The sequence below is a fragment of the Carcharodon carcharias genome, chromosome 4 (genome assembly GCF_017639515.1).
Source record: "Carcharodon carcharias isolate sCarCar2 chromosome 4, sCarCar2.pri, whole genome shotgun sequence".
NCBI classification, from domain to species: Eukaryota; Metazoa; Chordata; class Chondrichthyes; order Lamniformes; family Lamnidae; genus Carcharodon; species Carcharodon carcharias.
The window spans coordinates 129486194-129502527 of NC_054470.1; positions in this window are offsets into that span (position 1 = coordinate 129486194).

Below are 16334 nucleotides of genomic sequence, written 5' to 3' on the forward strand. Positions count from 1 at the left end.
ATGGCTACCTGGTTAAGGTACTGGAGAGCTACCAGTACTTCTGGAGCTGTACCCTGGCATGAAGTACAAGAAGATGGGTTAAAGAATTAGAAAATAAAAGGGGAAATGTTAGATTTAGCAGTAAAGTGAAATCCTAATGAGCACTACCACTGTGCTGGGTTGCAGGTTTAATTTTCCTTAATGCTGAACATCTGGTCTCAGGTTAGTTGCTTGTGGACATGTGATGAACATTGGTCAAGCAATTTTAATTAAGCGAGGCAGAACTGGAAGACAGTTATCCATTAAGATAAAGGCAAAATACTGTGGATGCTGGAAATCCGAAACAAAAACAAGAAATGTTGGAAAAGCTCAGCAGGTTTGACAGCATCTGTGGAGAGAAAGTTTTGAGTCCATATGACTCTTCTCCTGAAGAAGTGTTATACGGACTCGAAACGTTAACTCTACAGATGCTGTCAGACCTGCTGAGTTTTTCCAGCATTTTTTGTTTTTGTGACAGTTGACCATTGTTTTCTTTCGTACACCAGCAAATAACCACATGAGAGACATATCAGTGGAAAGCATGGGAGTGAACCAGTACTGGTTGACATGGAAGACCAAGAATAAAAGGGAATATGGCCTAAAGTAATATTAAACATGAAGATGTTTTGCCGTTAGGAACCTTCTTTAACTGGGAAGGACAGTTTGTTTCATCCTATGGCATGTGAACAGGGTCCAAGGTCAACCCTGAAGCACATACTAGCAGGTGTACTTTTGTACAGGCCAAGATGATCATTACAATTATTTTCTACTGCACAAAACCATGAGAAGTTGCACAACCGACAAATGTATAAGCGTCCAAGCGCAGAGTCAGGGCAGTTACATTTAGATTCCCAAATTTCTTAAGTTAAACCTCTCCAAAGTACAGTCAAATTAGACCAACTAATTAAATAAGTAAAGAATGTCCAATCACCGCCCAAAACTCTTATGTTCAAATATTCTATGCAAAACCTTTGAAAAGCAGCTACTTCTGAGTGTATGATTGTTGACTATTTCTGTTTTTACTTCATGTATTTTTGATTTAAAAATCAAATATATTTGTAAATATAACTATTCTGGTAAATATAAATTAAAGACTTTTGGAATGTTTTCAATTGTTATTTTGTTGAAATATTTGTCAAAAAAAGTTTAATGAAATTTTGTAATTTGGCCATTTTGAAAGTAAAGAAAACTTATTGAATTACTAACATGTTGGATTACTAGCATCAACCTCCTGGGTATTACCATTGACCAGAAATTTAATTGGACCAATCATATAAATACTGTGGCTATAAGAGCAGGTCAGAGACGGGCCAGGATTTCCCGGTTGGCGAGCAGGGGGTGGGGCCCGCTTGCCGATGTGCAAAACGACACGGGATGACATCGGGCAGAACTCCCGACGTCACCCCACCTCATTTCAATTTTCAGGTGGGCGGGGGCTCAGCCGAATCAGCTGTGCACCCGCTGACCTGTCAGTGGCCTATTGTGGCCATTGACAAAGTGATTAACGTAATTAGTGGACCTGCCTGTCCAACCTTAAGGTTGGCAGGCAGGCTGGGAGCCCTGGCAGGCATTGGATAAAGCAAGGGCTCACATGAGGGGACATATCAGGGAATTTTTTTTTCTCTTTTTAAATTTTTTTAATGTGGAGCTGATCTCCCTGAGACAGCACTTAGCTCTCAGGGACTCTCTCGGCTCAGGGAATCCCCCCCTGTCCACACAGGGAGCACATAGCGCTTCCTTGCGGATGTCATGCTGAGTGGGCCTTAATTGGCCCGCCCACGTAAAATGGTGGCGCACCACCAAGCGGTGAGTGCCAATCGGAGGTGTGCCTCCACGCGCCTGCTCCTGAACATCCCCCCCAACTGGGGGAAAATTCTGCCATAGGAATTCTGCAGTGGAAAAGCCTGTCCTCCATCTACAAGGCTGAAGTCAGGAGTTTGATGGAATAGTGTCCACTTGCCTGGATGATTGCAGCTGCAACAACACTCAAGAAGCCCACTTGATCAGCACCCTATCCACTATCTTCAACATTCACTTCCTCCTCCACAATGCACAGTGGCAGCAGTGTGTACCATATGTATGATGCACTGCAGCAATTTACCAAAGCTCCTTTGACAGTACCTTTGAAACCCTCAACCTCTACCACCTAGAAGGACAAGGGCAGCGAGGATAGGTGAAGGCACCACCACATGCAGGTTCCCCTCCAAGTCAAATACCATCCTTGGAACTATATCGCTGTTCCTTCTATTGTTGGGTCAAAACCTGGAATTCCCTTCCTAATAGCACTGTGGGTGCACCTACACCAGATGGACTGCAGTGATTCAAGATGTTGGCTCACCAACGCTTTCTCAAGGGCAATTAGGGATAGGCAAATGCTGAATTTGCCAGCAACATTCACATCCCAAGAATTAACAAAAACATTTTTGTATGTTTACTTTTAGAAAAAGATAATTTTAATCACCAGTATAGTAACAAACATAATAGTAGATATTTAATAAGTGTGAGAAATAGATGACACAGATAAAACAGACGTTATTTGCAAGTTGAGGTGAAGTCCACACCAAATAATAACTATTTACTGAACAAAATCAACATTAATAAATGGTAGCGCCCCTTTGATAGCTCTGCCACCCACCTCTAAGTCAGAAAATTGTAGCTACGAAGTCCAACTCCAGGGCTAGAATTTTCTTGTCGGCGTGTGGAGGTGGGCCCTGCATGCCGAAGCGTAAAATGACGCACGGTGATGTCGGGTGAGCGTCTCGACACACAGCGCGCCATTGCGATATTTTAGGTAGGCAGGCGCGCAAGGGTTCTCCGATGCACGTCCACCATTAATTAATCACCCACTTAAGGCCCTTGAGGCAGCAATTGCCTGTTATTTTTCGGGGCCCGTTTGATCTTCAGCACATCGCACGGGTGCAACAGGCAGGCGGGTAGGCCACATTTGTATAAACCTCATCTACGGGCAAGATAAGAGGGGTGAGTGAAAAGGAGAGAAGAGCATTGATTAGTCCAGCCTGTACCGGGTTCCCATCGCATCCCTGCCACCCCAACCTGAGTGGGACATTGCAGGACTCTAGTTCTTCATTACCCAGCAGCTGCCGCACACTCACCCAAACAAACCAGGGCTGACCCCTCCCTTGCCCATATGCTGCCTCCATCACATTTGGCACCACATGGTCTAACCTTGCAAAGCAAGGAGGCACAGGCACATGGAATGCAAAGGCCTGCAGATGGATTGGTGCCCCACCACCTGGAAGCTCCCCTCCCAAAATGTCAGCACCCTGACTTTGACATGCTTCCCAGTTCTAGCACTATGCCCAGGTGCAGATCATTGAGTTTGCCCCCGAATCTATACTCTGGGTGTCAGTGTCACACATGCGGGTGCAGAACCCATCTCAGCATTACCCACACAGGGTGAACTAGACATGGGCAATATCTGCTGGTCCACCCAGCGAGGGAAACATGCTGTGAAGGATTCAATGTTGTAAATGCACTCAGGGTTGTCGGGAAGTGGGGGGGCACCTTGGTGGGAAAGGCTGCCGGGTGCATTAAGTGACCTCAGCCAAATGGTACTCACCCTTCCCGAGCGCAGGAGGGCGTTGAATCTCTTGCAACACTGGGCCCACGTGTGTCACACCATGTCATGTTTTGGCCACTTCCTCACAGGCACATTTGGTCAGGTGGGGGGGCCCCCGCCTCCTGTCCCTCAGAAGCAGGACCTCCCACTGCGCTGGAGGGCACCTCCTCCAGGAGGGCAGCTAGGCATTCACCTGAAAACCGAGGATGCATTGCCCTGCCCTCCAGCCTGGCCTGATCCACTGCCCTACCCTCCGGCCTGGCCTGCTCCGCTGCCCTACCCTCTGACCTGGCCTGATGCACTGCCCTACCCTCTGGCCTAGCCTGCTCTCCAGAAGCCCTCTGGGGAGCCCTTCTACTGGCCATTGTGATCAGCCTTTCCAAGGCTGCCAGCGCTTCATTTAAATGGGCCGTAGGGTCGCCATTGGACCCAGCTGTTATTGCACTCCCAATGCTGCCCGCCCACTCCCGCTATCCTTGGGAGTTGCGCATTACGCTGGGGGGCATTAATTGACCCACCTGCATAAAATGGCGGTGCGGGCCTGATCGCAGGCGGCAATCGGGTTCGCGCTCGCCTGCACCCGCTCCTGCTCAGCCTGCCTGTCATGGGGAAAATTCTTCCCCAGGATTTAGGCACATTCCAGTAATAGCTGAAAATCAGGAGGTGAACAGGAGAAAGGAGCTTGGTGAAATTGAAATCACTAAGGAAACAGTACAGAGCAAATTGATTGACCTGCTGGCTGGCAAGTCTCCAGGTCCCGATGGACAACAAAAGAGGTGGCTAAGGAGTTAGTTGATGCGCTGGTGATAATTTTCCAAAATTCGCTAGATTGTGGAAAGGTTCCATCAGATTGGAAAGTAGCAAATATATTCCTTCTATTCAAGAAGGGAGGGAGACAGAAAACAGGAAACTATAGGCTTGACATCTGTCATGGGGAAGATATTGGAATTGATCATTAAGGAGGTTATAACTGGGCACTTAGAAGAGCTCAAGGCAATTGGGAAGAGTCAGCATGGTTTTGTGAAAGGAAAATCATGTTTAACCAATTAATTGGAACTTTTTGAAAGAGTAACATGTGCAGTGGATAAAGGGGAGCCTGTAGACATACTGTACTTGGATTTGCAGAAGGCATTTGATAAGGTGCCACATCAAAGATTATTACACAAAATAAAATCGCATTGTGCAGTGGGTAACATATTAGCATGGATAGAAGATTGGTTGGCTGACAGAAAGCAGAGATAAATGGGTCTTTTTCTGATTGGCAGGATGTGATGAGTCGAGTCCCACAGGTGTCTATACTGGGGCTTCAACTTTTTACAATTTACATCAATGACGTAGATGAGGGGCATGAAGACATGGTAGCTAAATTTGCAGATGACACAAAGACAGGCAGGAAAGTATGTTGCGAAGAGGACATGAGGAGGTTGCAGATGGATATAGATAGGTTGAGTGAGTGGGCAAAGATCTGGCAAATGGAGTTTAATGTGGGAAAATGTGAAGTTGTTCACTTTGGCAGGAAGAACAAAAAAGCAGAGTATTACTTAAATGGAGAACAGCTACATAAGTCTGAGGTGCAGAGAGATCTAGGTGTTCTAGTACATGAGTTCGAAAAAGTTAGTATGCAGGTACAGCAAGCAATTAAGAAGGCTAATGGAATGATATCCTTTATTAAGAGAGGGATTGAACACAAAACTAATGATGTTATGCTTCAGTTATACAGGGTATTGGTGAGACTGCACCTCAAATATTGTGTGCAGTTTTGGTCTCCTTATTTAACGAAGGATGTAAATGCATTGGAGGCGGTTCAAAGGAGGTTTACTAGATTGATACCTGGAATGAATGGGTTGTCTTATGAGGAAAGGTTGGACAGACTTGGCTTGTTTCCACTGGAGTTTAGCAGAGTGAGGGATGATTTGATTGAAGTATACAAGATCCTGAACAGCCTTGATAAGGTGGGCATCGAATGGATGTTTCCTCTTGTGGGTGAGCCCAGACTAGTGGGCACTGTTTTAAAATTAGGAGGCACCCTTTTAGAACAGAGATTAGGAGAATTTTTTTCTCTCAGAGGGTTGTGTGACTTTGGAATTCTCTGCTCAGAAGGTGGTGGAGGCGGGGTCATTGAATATATTTAAGGCAGAGGTAGATAGATTCTTGTTAGGCAAGGGAATCAAAGGTTATCAGGGTGAGATGGGAATGTGGAAATTGAAACACAAGCAGATCAACCATGATCTTATTGAATGGCGGAGCAGGCTCGAGGAGCTGAATGGTCTACTCCTGTTCCTGTTTCTTATGTTCCTATAACTTAGACTGGCACTTCAATGCACAATATATAATTGAGTTGGCTGTTGTGTATTTCTAGAAAACTTCAACAAAGTAATTCATTTGCTGTGATGTGTTTTGACACATTCAGTGTGAGTAGTGATCAGGAGTATCTTTGGGCGGAATCGTGCCAGATCTGCACTAAGTGTGGAAGCAGATGGGAAAAAGAGTGTTTTGCCTGCTGGCCGCAGTGGTGGCTTTTCATGCTATATTGTCTCAATCCCGTCTCATTAATCATGCATTCCTGGAAAACATGCCATTTTGATGATGGGCAGCCTCTGATTCGCCCGCCACACTGTCACCTTGCTGCTTTATCATGCCGGGCACCATATTTAAAGTGCAGCCATGCACACACCGCTCAGGGCTTCCAGACAAGGACTGCTGCAAATAAGATATGACCCCAAAAGGCAGGAAGACTGTAGCCCCCCAGTTTAGTGACGCATCCCTCAAGCGTGTTTTGAATGCCGTGGAAGCCTGCCGTGATGTCCTCTACCCCTGCTTAGGCTGTAGGAGGGACAGCAACATCACCAATCCAGCATGGGAGGTGCGGTGGTCAGTGCCAGTGCTTTGCAAAACAGAACAGCCCTCAAGCACTGAAAGAGGATGAATGATCTCCCCTGTTCCACTAGGGTAGGTCACTTCTCATTACTCTCAACTTGCACACTCACAAACCCATCAAACATCCACAGGGATCTCACTCACTGCCAGTTCAAGGGACATTACCATTCACTCTCTCACGCACACCTTCATTGTCCTCATCTGTCAAGTGGGACCACTCACCACCCACACATGCCAGGCATCCTTATCACCTGGCCTGGCAGGTGTCCTGCTTACACTCTGTGCATTTCTATTCATGCAGGACAAGCTGGCACATGACAAGAGGGGAAGGTTGCAGACCGGTGGAGGAATGCCTGAAATCAAGGTCCTCACGGACTTTGAAAATCAAGTCATCCAGCTGGTCGGCGAAGATCTGGACTGTTCCTGTGCTGACGGTGAGGTTGGCGGTGTTCTACCAAGTGAGGATCCAGCAGTGCAACATCCATCAGACAACCATGCTGTGAGAGAAGTGTCCTGTTTCACAGGCCACTGCCAGGCACTAATTATCCCCCCTTGCTTTCGCAGCCACATCTGGGAAAGAACCGAAGGAGACCACAACTCAGGGCCTCCAATCAAGCCCCAAAGATACATTGGAAGAAGAACCTGAAGGCACCCTCACTGAAAATCCATCACAACACTCAGCCACACCCTCCACCAGCGCACAGACACACATCTCAGTGGGGCCTAGTTCTACAGTAGCCTTGGGATCACAGTCTGGTGAGCACATTGCACTGTCTGATCCACAGCAAATGGTGGGCAAGGACTTTCCAGCTTTCTGGCTGGAGAGCTGCTGGAGGCCAGAGATCTGCTGAGTTTGAGTCAGGTGACGAGCCTCTGGACTAGGTTGTACCTCAGTTGCTGGAGCTGCAAAGGCAAGCTCGGGAACATTAGGAAGGAATACGAGCACACAAATTAGGAGCAGAAGTAGGCGACTCAGATCCTTGAGCCTGCTCTGCCATTCAATAAGATCATAGCTGATCTGCTTGTGTTGCAAGTACCACATTCCTATCAACCCCCGATAACCTTTGATTCCTTTACCTAACAAGAATCTATTTACCTGTGCCTTAAAAATATTCAGTGACTCCGCCTCCACTGCCTTCTGAGGCAGAGAGTTCCAAAGTCACACAACCCTCAGAGAAAAAATTTCTCCACATCTCTGTCCTAAAAGAGCGACCCCTAATTTTAAGGCAGTGCCCCCTAGTTCTGGACTTACCCGCAAGAGGAAACAGCCTTTCGACGTGCATCTTGTCAAGGCCATTCAGGATCTTCTATACTTCAATCAATTCACCCCTCACTCTTCTAAACTCCAGTGGAAACAAGCCCAGTCTGTCCAACCTTTCCTCATAAGACAACCTGCTCATTCGAGGTATCAATCCTCCGTGGAGCCGCCTCCAATGCATTTACACCTTTTCTTAAATAAGGAAACTAAAACTGCACACAGTATGAGGTGTGGTCTCACCAATGCCCTGTATAACTGAAGCATAACATCCTTACTTTTATGTTCAGTTTCTCTTGTAATGAAGGATAACATTCCATTAGCCTTCTTAATTACTTGCTGTACATGCATACTTACTTTTTGTGACTCATGCACAAAAACACCTAGATCCCTCTACACCTCAGAATTCTGCAGTCATTCCCCAATTAAGTATTGCTGTACTTTTTTATTCTTTCTGCCAAGGTGAGCACCTTCACGTTTTCCCACATTATACTCCATCTACCAGATTTTTGCCCACTCACTCAACATATCTATATCTGTCTGCAAGCTCCTTATGTCTTCTTCACAACGTACTTTCCTATCTATCTTTGTTTCATCTGCAAATTTAGCTACCATGCCTTCACTCCCCTCATCTAAGTTATTGATGTAAATTGTAAAAATTTGAGGCCCCAGCACAGACCCATCCAGGACTCCACGCATCACATCCTGTCAGTCAGACAACGACCCATTTATGCATACTCTGTTTTCTGCCAGCCAGCCAGCAAATCTTTTATCCAGGTTAATATTTACGCCCTACACTATGAGCTTTCATTTCCCACAATAACCTTTGGTGTGCCACCTTATCAAATGCTCTCTGGAAATCCAAGTACAGTACGTCTACAGGCTCCCCTCTATCCACTGCACATGTTACTCCTTCAAAGAACTCTAATAAATTGGTTAAATATGATTTCCCTTTCATAAAACCATGCTGACTCTTCCCAATTACCTTGAGCTTTTTTAAGTGTCCACCTATAACCTCTTTATGGATCGACTCTAACACCTTCCCCACAACAGATATCAAGCTAACTGGCCTAAACTTTCTTGTTTTCTGCCTCCTTCCCTTCTTGCTACTTTCCAGTCTGATGGACCCTTTCCAGAATCTAGGGAATGTTGGAAAATTAACACCAACGCATCTACTATCTCATTAGTCACCTTTATTAAGACCATTGGACGTAGTTCATCAGGGCCCAGAGACATGTCAGTCCGCACCTCCATCAGTTTGCTCACTACTGCTTCCCTAGTGATTATAATTTCATCAAGTTGCTCTCTCCCCTCCATCTCCTGATTTACAGCTATTGCTGGAATGTTTTTTGCATCCTCTATAGTGAAGGCAGAAGCAAAATATTTGTTCATTTTATCCAGCATATTTCCTTATTACCGACTATTAACTCCCTATTCTCATGCTCTGGAGGACCAACACTCACTTTACCTCCTCTTTTCCTGTTTAAATACCTGTAGAAACTCTTGCTATCTGTTTTTACATTTCTAGCTAGCTTCCTCTCATACTCTAATTTATTTTTCCTGATTAACCTTTTAGTCTTTCTCTGATATTCTTTATATGCTGACCAATCATCTGACCTGCCACTCAGTTATATGCTTTTTCTTTAAATTTGATGCTTTCCTTAACTTCTTTAGTGAACCACGGATGGAGGGTCCTTCCTTTAGTTTAGTCTTTTTGTTATCTTTTTGACATCTAGTCTTGATTTTTTGTGCATTCTTAGGTTTTTTTCTCTCTGTCACTTCCTGTCATTCTCTGACCCTCATTTCCCATATTATTATTTTCCTCTCTTACCTTCCTACTCTTCAACATACCACACCGTTTCACATTTAATCCCGTGCTCCCACTATATAGTTTAAAAACCTTTCTACTTGCCTAGTTATGTGGTTCAGAAGATCATTGGTCTCAGCCCGATTTAGGTCTAGACCCTCCCAATGATACAGCCCCCTCTTTCCCTGGCACTGGTGCCAGTGCCCCACAAACCGGAACCCATTTCTCCCACACTAGTCTTTGAGCCACATATTCATCTCTTGAATATTATGTATCCTATGCCAATTTGCATGTGGGTCAAGGAATAATCCAGAGATTATTTGAGGTTCTGCTTTTCAATTTAATGCCTAGCTCCTCATAACTCATCTCGTTCCTAGTTTTGCCTATGTCATTGGTGCCTATATGGACCACGACAACTGGATCCTCCCCCTGCCACTGCAAGTCTCTCTCCAGCCCTGAGCAGATGTCCCGAACACTGTCACTGGGCAGGCAACACAGCCATCTGGAACCTCACTCTTTGCCCCCTGTACAGAGCCCCCAAACTATGGACCTTGTTGCCGCCAGATGGCAACAAGGCCCACCAGGGTGTGTCCGGGCGGCAGTCAAGGGCAAGGAAGTGAAGGGTATGCAGCCCATACAGGAAACCCCTCCGCACCATGCTAAAGGACATGGCGGTCATCCCAGCAGCCACAGCTCTCCTCTCTGCCAGCCACTCGAAAGTGCGGATTCCTGAGCAGTGGCTCACTGACGATAGCCACTACTCCTGACAGTGGAGAGCTGCGTCGCGAGGTGACCATGTTCTAGACTTTGATCAGGCTCTAGCAAAAGACGGGCAACGTCTGCAAGGAGCCACGAAGGCCTGTCCAGTCTACAAACAGGGTCTGCATGTCATAATTCAGGCAATGCACCTGGCAGAAGAAATAAGTCGCCAATGCACACCATCTCGGATGGGGCTCAACGCTGCAGGGCCTGAAGGCAGAAGGTTTGGTCAAGTCCTCCCTCTTTAATAAGGCCACCGGCTTGGGGTCACGCGCCCTACCACCGCTGGACCCAGGAACCTGCGCAGAGATGCCACCGGGCCCAATGCTTGGCGCTGACGCGCCCATGGGCCCAGGAACACACGCAGTTACATTGCCGGGGCCGGATGTTCACTTTTTCCCCGAGCCAGTGTCTTCAGGGGTCTTGGGATCAGGGTTTTTTTGGGGTTTTGGGGGTTGCCTTTTAGTGGCAGGTCTTTCTCCACGCCTTCTCTCCCCCTACCTCGCCAGCAGACGAGGTGACATTAGCTGTCAGCATCACTCCTCCTTGCGGGGGAGCAGATAGAGTGGTGGTGGGGGGAGATTTGTAGCGGTGCCAGGCACGGCTGCCTGGGTGGTGCTGGCAGCCTTGGAGTCAGGGCAATTCTTCCTAACGTGCCCCATCTCCTTGCAGGCATGGCACCGCATGCCATCCGCCGTCCAAAATACCTGGTCAGTGCCCCCCTCAAAAATCATGCCAAACCGCTCCTCTGCGCACTGTGAACAAAGATCTGGCACCGGAAATAGTACACTTGGTGGAGACTGGACTCCGAGGCGAGTGGGATTGGCACAAGTCCGGACCTGACCTCCCCCAGTTGGTGAAGGTGGGGGAGGAGGAGCTCACTGGGAACAAAGGGCGGGACATTGGATAACATGAGCCTCTCCGTGATGGCCTCTAAAGGGTCCATCGCCAGATAGCCCATGATGAGCCCCCTGGTGTCAGACCTCAGGGAGAACACCACCTTCCCGTACATGCATGAGGCCACAACGATGGCCAAGAGGCCTATAACCCCAGCCAAAGCCTTTACGCATGCTCCTATGCTCATCTTGGGGTGAGTGTAGCTCTTTATCCCCAGGGTCTTTGTTAGGAAGCGGAATGGTGACAGGGCCATGGGAGCAGCGGAGGCCACAGAAGCAGTTACCCCCGCAAAGGTCTTCTTGACCTTCTTGATTTCCCACATAGGCCACTGGTGATAGTGCTGCTTCCACAGCTGCCTCAGGGGGCCTGGCTGCCGGTGGCCCTGATGCAGCCATAGGGGCTGAGCCACACTGACACTAAGCTCTTTCTGGCAAGTCCAGACAGTATGGCCCCAGGGGGAAGAGATGGTGATGTGGAGGGAGGTGGAAGGAGATGGCGTAACCTCTGCTTCCTGAAGGTAAGTAGAGATAGAGAGGAGAAAAAGGATAGGGAGACACAGAAGGGGAAGGGTAAAAGGTGCAGTGTGGGTGGGTGTCACTCAGTGGAGTAGAGTGGGCAAGTTTCTCACTGTTCTTCCCATAGGGGGAGGGCGATGTCTTCACTTGCCGGCTGGTACTGCCTGGCACACAGAAGTTGGCACTGTCTTTCTTCACCAGGCAGCACCGGCTATCTGGACTTAGACACGGGTGGAGCGAGGAGGGGTGGCAAGATCTTAGGCAACACACACACCACTTCTCCCCAGGTTTCTGCAATGGTCTTCATTCATCCTCTACAAAACACAAAGTCGTCTTCAACCCCCACTGAACAAAAGTTCTGACACCCACCTCTGATATGATTTCAAACAAGTCCCTGCCTCCTGGCCTCCCTGTCCCGCAGCACCTCCCCTCTCTCTGTCTCTGTCTCTCTCTCTCCTCTAAGGCTTCAGGCCTCAGGCTTTGCAGGCTCCAGGCCCCTGCAGCCCTGGCAAAAACACAAGCAGTAAGGTCTTGCATGCTTCTAGTGTCCCCTGGGCAGCAGCAAAACAGGCAAATAAAGAAATCCTGAGGTGCCTGAGGCAAGAGACAGTAAGCAGCAAAATCTCAGCAACAACTCTTGGCTCCTTCCAGCTCCAACAAAACCCAGCACACAACTGTAGCAACAGCAGCAACGAACTGTAGCTGAGCCCAGTCAGGAAGGTGAGGCTACACCTGTGCACGGGTGTTAATCACTTGTACATAATGTTCACGATTATAAATAAACCCCCCAAGAATGTCTCCCTGCCTATGGCTCCTTGTTCTGATGAGCCTTGTTCATGTCACTCAGATGCAAAACCTTTATTCCTGCAAAAGATAAAGGCAGATGTCTAATTCAGAGTCTCTTCCCTGTGCTTTGTGCAGCCTTCAGACCAAAGTGATGACCAGAATGTCATGGGTAGGCATCCCAGCATCTGTCATTCTCTCAGTGTGCTCTCACCACCTTTAAGGTGGGGCTGGCCCCCATCTCTTCAGCATCGATGACCAGTGATGCTGTGCTCCTGAAGGGCTCAGGTGCTGAAGGCGGACGAAGGATCAGATGCATTTAAAGTTTCATGGCTGCGTCTCCATGATATATGACCCTGATCACAGAGTTTGAGCGAGCTACCCTTGGCCAGGCAGGAGTCAGACATTCACAGAGGCTATGTGAAGATCTATAGAGTGTCCTCACTGCATGTTGTCATCATCTTCCATAAATCTAGCAGTTATGAAACCCTCCATTGCATCGCCATGACAAAAGCATTATCACAGACGTTATGTGTACTGCATTCAGGCAGACTGGAGTCGAACATCCACAGTTGCAATGTGAGAATCTATGGTGTCTCCTCACTGCATGTCATCATCGTCTCCCATGAGCCTAGCAGATATGAGGACATCCCAAATATGTCTGCCTTGTCTGACCAGTGTGATGGCCTCATTACCATCATCCTCATTGACATGCTTCTCATCAGAGGAGATGGTCACTCCTTCCATCTCCTCCTCAGCCAGCTCCTCCCCATTCCAATTCCAGGCTGTAAAGGATGCAGCAGGTGAGGATGATGTGTGACACCTTCTGTGGACTGTATTGCAGGGCTACACCAGGCCAGTCCAGGTGCGAAACTTCACTTTCAGCATCTCAATGGTTTGCTCCACCAAGGTGCGAGCTGCATTGTACCTTCACTCTGCTACAGTCTGAGGTCACCCCATGGGTGTCATCAGCCACGTCCTCTGTGGGTAACCCTTGTCCCCAATGCATCATCCCTGCAGCCTTTGTGGACCCTGGAATACGCCAGGGATCTGACACCGACTGAGAACCTAAGATTCGTGGACACTCCCAGGGAACCATGCACAGACCTGCAGGATGCATTTATGGTGGTCACACACCAGCTGAACATTCAGCGAGTAGAAGCCCTTGCAGTTGATGTAATTGACCGTTTGTTGCCACAGAGATCTGAACACACATGAGTGCAGTTGATGGCACCCTGTACATGTGGAAACCCGAGATCTGGGCAAATCCCAGTGCTCTTGCATCCTGACTTTCTTTCTCTCAGACAAAATGCACAAAATTGTCTGCCTGCATGAAGATGGCATCCGTGACCTCATTTTACATTTGTGGGTGGACACTTGTGATATCCCACAGAGGTCACTTGTGGAGCCCTAAAAGGAGCTGCTGGTGAAAAAATTGAGCACCACGGTCACTTTCACGGTCATGGGCAGTGGATGCCCTCCATGTCCCCAAATCCTGCATCAGGTGGCAGATGTAACCAAACAGTTCCCTGGACATGCCCTGTCTTTGATGACACTGGTTTTCTGTCATCTGCAGGGATGAAAGGCGGCATCTATAGACCCTAAGTCTAGCTAGGCACTGACCAGCAAAGGCTTGCTGTGGCTCTTCAGGAGCCCTAGCTGCCCTTTGTTCCTGAGGGTGCTGATCCTCCCTCTGCCCCACCAGGCCCCACATATGCTTGTGTACTACTATCAGCCGCAGTGCAGCTTTTGACCCACCCCCAACACGCCTCAACTGCAATGCAGCCCTTGAGCCACACCCCCACCCAAGTTGCCTCAACCGCAGTGCAGCCTTTGTTCCGGCACCGCACTGTCAGCCAGCCGGGATAAAATGACTTGCATGGCGCCTCAACCTTGAAGTCCATCAGGCGACCCTCACGAGCACTGTGCAACGCTACTGTGCACTCACCTCTGAGTTGCCCTTGAAGTGCAGCTCACTAGGTGCACCCCTTATATATGTTGCTGTGAAACATGTCAGCGTGCGATCAGGCCAATGTGCTCGGATGATCCCGCATGGCAGGGATGATACCAGCGAGCAGGGCTTATGATAATATGCAGATGTATTACAATAAGTTCCCAATGTCCGACTGCGGGAAATGCGACCCGCCATTGACAGGCAGGGTTGACGATAGCAAACTGGTTTCACAACGTCTTGAATCTGATTTTTGGCCTTCTCACCATATTGTCTGCTCATGCTGCCAAGCACGCCCAACACCAATGGGCCCGGAAAATTCAGCTCTTTAAGGAATCACCTATATGATACCCGCAAATGTCGGTGTATGAATTTTAAAAAATAAAATCTAAGTAGTCTTCACCCAAATTCCTCATATTCAGCAACTTCAGATTATGCTCTCTTTCTTCCATCTTGACTCCTTCTTTAATCCAAGTCCAATCTTCCTTCCCCCCACAGGGCCCTGTGTCTCTTGGTTTTTTGTTGTGCTTTCACAGAGTGCTGAGCCTTGTGTTATTAACGCATTAGACTCAGATTCAGGTGTTTACAGCACAGAAGAAGGCCATTCGGCCCATTGTGTCAACAAAGATCTGACAACACTAATCCCATTTTCCAGCGCTTCGTCCATAAACCTGGAGGCTATAGCAATGCAAATGAATATCTAAATGCTTCTTAAATGTTACGAGAGTTTCTGACTCAACACCCCCTTTCAGGTAGAGGAAAGTTCCAGACTGCCACCACCCTCTGGGTGAAAAACTTTCTCCTCAACTCCCCTCTTAGTCTTCTACCTTTTACCTTAAATCAATGCCCCCTGGTTATTGACCCCTCTACTCATGGAAAAAGTGCCTTCCTATCCACCCTATCTAGGCCCCTCATAATCTTATGCACCTCTATCAGGTCCCCTCTCAACCTTTGCTGCTCCAAGGAAAACAACTCCAGCCTAGCCAATCTTTCCTCATAGCTCAGAACCTGCAGCCCAGGCATCATTCTGGTAAATTTCCTCTGCACCCTCTCCGGTGTAATCACATCCTTCCTATAAAGTGGTGACCAGAACTGCACGCAGTACTCCAGTTGTGGCCTAAACAGCATTTTATACAGTTCCAGCATAATCTCCCAGCTCTTGTATTCTATGCCTTGGCTAATAAAGGCAAGTGTCCCATATGCCTTCTTAACTGCCTTAACTACCTGCCCTGTTACCCTCAGGGATCTGTGGATATGCACACCAAGGCCCCTCTGATCTTCAGTACTTTCCAGCTCCTACCATTCATAATGTAATCCCTTGCCTTGTTAGCCCTCCCCAAATGCATTACCTCACACTTTTCTGGGTTGAATTCCATTCCCCACTGCTCTGAACACTGACTAGTCCACTGATATCCTTTATGGCTATCCTCCTCACTATTTATTACCCTACCAATTTTTGTGTCATCCGCTACCTTCTTGATCATACCCCCCACATTTAAGTCCAAGTCATTTATGTACACCACAAACAGCAAGGGCCCCAGCACTGAGCCTTGCGGAACCCCGCTGGAAACAGACTTCTAGTCACAGAAACATCCCTCTACTATTATGCTCTTCCTGCCTCTCAGCCAATTATGGAACATGCCACTTTGCCTTGGATCCCATGGGCTCTTGCTTTCTTGACTAGTCTTCCATGAGGGCCCTTATCAAAAGCCTTGCTAAAGTCCATGTAGACCGCATCAAATGCATCACCCACATCAACACTCCTGGTTTCCTCCTCAAAAAATTTGTCAAACATGACCTTCCCTTAACAAATCCATGCTGACTATCCCTGATTAATCCATGCCTCTCCAACTGCAGATATAATCTGTCCCTCAATTCTTTCTAGTAACTTG